This window comes from Clupea harengus, unplaced genomic scaffold (assembly GCF_900700415.2).
Source record: "Clupea harengus unplaced genomic scaffold, Ch_v2.0.2, whole genome shotgun sequence".
Taxonomy (NCBI): Eukaryota; Metazoa; Chordata; class Actinopteri; order Clupeiformes; family Clupeidae; genus Clupea; species Clupea harengus.
In genome coordinates this window covers 2,501-6,391 of record NW_024880880.1, presented here as the reverse complement: position 1 = coordinate 6,391, position 3,891 = coordinate 2,501, and the positions used below count along the sequence as shown (strand labels likewise).

Sequence of the window (3,891 nt, the reverse complement as noted above, 5' to 3'; positions counted from 1 at the left end):
TAGAAAAGGTGTCGCATGGGCCTCCGTGAGTTAGCATGCGCTAATGAGACGTGTGCAGCTAACCAGTCAGCCTTTGCCATGCTCAGTAACCTCTATCAAGTCTAGGTCACAGGAAGTGCCGTGGCTGTAGGGTTAGTTGCATGACTGCACATCTACACATTCATCTGTGTGCGCCCCCCCCCCCCCTCTACCGGCAAGGACGTGATCGAAGAGTCATCTTCAGGTTTAAAATGGATCCATAACTATAAGGATGAATTTGAATGTGAGGAAACTTGATTTGTTTTTGAGATGAGCGGGAGTGACCGTCTGCTCTCCTCCTCCCTGTCCACAGGCAACCGGACAAGCTGGTGGTGGTCTGGACTCGGCGCAGTCGACGGAAATCCTCCAAGGTTGGTTTGCGTTCCTTTTTTTTTGCACCGTAGACCTGTTTAACAGCATAATGTACGCCACTCACAGATTTGAGGGAAAAGTCCCAAAGCCCGCGTTTTACATTTGACTTGTTCAGACGTAATGGACGTCTCTGTTCATTATGGCTGGGCCTTCTCCAGAATAATTCATGTGGTTTAGTGGTGTTGCTGATGGGTGTAGAACTAAATGACATTGGAAGGGGTTGGTTCAGCTACAGAGCTCGACAGAATTTAAATGCACAGCAGAGTTAGAACACCGCCCCCCACACAGCAGACAGCAGGCGGCTTTAACATGGAGAGAGACTGAAAGACTGCTGATTAAGTCCTCTCCTCTCCTCTGCTCTGCTCTATGTATTCCCCTCTACGCCTCTTAAAGTGTCTCTCTCTTTCTGTGTCTCTCCCTCCCTCCCTCTCTTTGTGTCTGTCCCTCCCTCTCTCTCACTCTCTTCCTCTCACTTTGTCTTTCTCTCTCTCTCGGTAGTGAGGTGCTGTGTCAGCAATAGCAGGTGTGGTTGATGTAGTCTATTCTGCTGGGCTTGAACTGTTAGGGAGGGAGGGAGAGAGAGAGCGAGAGAGGGGAAGAGCGAGAGAGGGAGAAATAGATCAGTGTTGTGTGGTTTGTCCTGGTGTTGGTGTATTTACTCCACAAGGCAAAGTTCAAAGGTTCAGCTGGAAGTTAAACTACAGAACAGTATTTCAGCCAGAAAGAGATACAAATATATGGCTGTGTGCAAGAACAGGTTAGACTGTGGCTGGTTCTGTGTCTCGTGCTATTGTGTATGTATGTGTGTGTGTGTGTGTGTGTGTGTGTGTTGATTTGTTTTCTCTTTCTCATTCCAGTCTCACAGCTGGCAGCCTGGCATCAAGAACCCGTACCGAGGGGTGGTGGTGTGGCCCGTCCCGGAGAACATCGAGATCACGGTCACTCTGTTCAAGGTTTGTCATCCCTCACACACACACACACACCCTCACACTCTCCGTCTCGCCTCTCCTCCCTCTCTCTGTTGCTAAGGGGATTGTCTCTGTGGACCTCGTCACTTGAATAAACCCCCCTCACTTTCTCTCTACGTCGCCAGGTCAAACACAGTCAGGAGGATCAAGGGATACCCAAATGGATAGAAAGAGAGAGAGAGAGAGGGAGAGAAACAGAGAGGGAGGGAGAGAATTTGATTGACATGTAGAGCGAGGTAATGAAAGACTGGATGAAAGACTGTGTAGCGAGGAAGAGCTCTTTTCCAGAAATAGGCCCTCGGTGCTCTCCTAGCCCACTGACACAGATGACGGCGGCGGCGGCTTACGAAGACGGGCTAATTAAGTTGTAATTAAGGCCAGACTAAGCTGGGTCACATGACCTGACTGTCCTCCTGAAGCACCGGCACATCCCTCCGGAACGCCACAGGTGCGCAGCCGCCCGACGGCGAGCAGGAAGCAGGAAGCAGCTCCTGTGTTTTAGGCGTTTTTACGGGACGCCTGTCAGTCAGTCAGTCAGTTACTCAGTCTGCGGACTGGAGCCGTTACACACGCAGGGAGAAGGTCTTTGGCCCAGAGCAGAGCAGAGCAGCTCAGTAGCCCACTGATACCCAGGCAAGTACACCTGACACCAGCCACTGTGTCACAGGAGCCACACACGCACTTCGCTGTTGCACACTCACACACGGAAGGCATGCCACCTTCATATGCACGCACATGTTCTGTCGTGAAAGGGATCACTTGTTGAAATTGCTGTCACAATTAGTGCTTTTTTTATTAGAATGTCATTTTAAAAGCTCAACAAGATTGACTTTAGCATCAGAGTTGCTAATGGAGGTTATGCAGGGTATCTTTTTGTGCCGTCTTGCCAAATTATGTCTATTCAGCATGTGTAGATGTGTGTGTGTGTGTGTGTGTGTGTGTGTGATTTAAGAGGGGGTCAGAGGAGCACACGGTATTTACAGCGTTACGAGCTCGTGCTGACAGCCTGGCCCGGTGTTGAATGTCCCGTTCAACGTCCACACAGTGTTTGCTCTGGGTCCAGACAGACACACACACACACACACACACACACACACACACACACACACACACACACACACACACACACACACACACACACACACACACACACACACACACACACACACTCTGCCACAGCCTGCACTGATGCGGTGGACACCCAGGGTGCAGCAGACGCTCACCCACACACAATCCAGTGTCAGGAATCATGCACCTCCTCCAACTGACCTCAACTGACCTCAGTATACCTCTCGGAACTACATTACCCACAGTTCAGTTCAGTAGTCTGATTTAACCACCCCACACCTCATGTATATTTCACGCTGTCTGGCCGCGGCACCCCTCCTGTCCTGTCACCTGACCCGGGGCCTGGTGCTTTGGGACCCAGTGGAGTCCGTTCCGTGGCGGTTCCGTTCTGTGGCGGTTCCGTTCCGTTCCGTTCTGTGGCGGTTCCGTTCTGTGGCCGTTCCGTTCTGTGGCGGTTCCGTTCTGTGGCGGTTCCGTTCCGTTCCGTGGCGGTTCCGTTCTGTGGCGGTTCCGTTCCGTGGCGGTTCCGTTCCGTTCTGTGGCAGTGCTAGCGCACACAGACTAATGAGAATCAGCAGGAAAAGCTCCGCGCTCAGAACAATCTCCCTTCAGGCAGGGGAAGTGCTCCGCGTTCCCCGCTCGCTCGTTCGCCCCGCTTCCCATCCCACCCTTCTCCTCTCCTCCTCTCCTCTCCTCTCCTCCCCCAGTCTTGTCACCGAGCAACCAGAAAAAGAATTCACTTCCAATTGACCTGTTTTGAGTGGAGCGAGCCAGGAGGAGCAGTAAATCCGCATAGATTGGAGACGAATGGTGGTGTAACGATAACGCCCAATCAATGGCTGCTGTTACGGCCACGATGAGATACGGGCAGAGGGCCGGGGCTATTTCAGGAGCCCCATCGTCAGCGGCGGCAGGAAGCAGGGGGTGGTGGTGGGGGTGTGTGGAGGCGGCGGGATGGAGGGATGTTTATTTGTGTGGTCATTAAAGGGAACAAATAGAGTGAGTGCAGCCTGTAAATGACAGGCCTGGCTTGGACAGGGTGGGTCCAGAGCTGAAAGCGCTCACATCGATCCCTGCTAGATACCTGCAGCCAAATTAGAATGGGAGTGATTATAGAGAGAGGGGTGTGTGTGTGTGTGTGTGTGTGTGTGTGTCTGTCATGCTGTGTGTGTGTGTGTGTGTGTGTGTCTGTCATGCTGTGTGTGTGTGTGTGTGTGTGTGTGTGTGTGTGTGTCCTGCTGTGTGTGTGTGTGTGTCTGTCGTGTGTGTGTGTGTGTGTGTGTGTGTGTGTGTGTGTGTGTGTGTGTGTGTGTGTTGTGTCCTGGTCCTGAATGTGTGTTGGGTATTCAGTGATCTGGTTAAACTCTGACTCTGATGTTGAATATGTTGGTGTCTGTGTGCAGTGTGTGAGTAATTGCTGATTGGACGGTGAGTGCCTGCAGTATTCAGTGTGCAGTGTTTATGT

The 3,891-nt window shown here is 51.9% G+C and overlaps 1 long non-coding RNA gene across 1 annotated transcript in view; it reads left to right on the top strand.

Moving 5' to 3' along the window:
• The first annotated feature begins 209 nt into the window (after window positions 1-209).
• The window catches only part of LOC122132731, a 6,154-nt gene continuing 2,472 nt past the window's right edge, over window positions 210-3,891 (top strand). The window contains exons 1-2 of the long non-coding RNA XR_006152243.1: window positions 210-389; window positions 1,248-1,343. This is a non-coding gene — a long non-coding RNA (uncharacterized LOC122132731). The remainder of the gene's footprint in view (window positions 390-1,247; window positions 1,344-3,891) is intronic.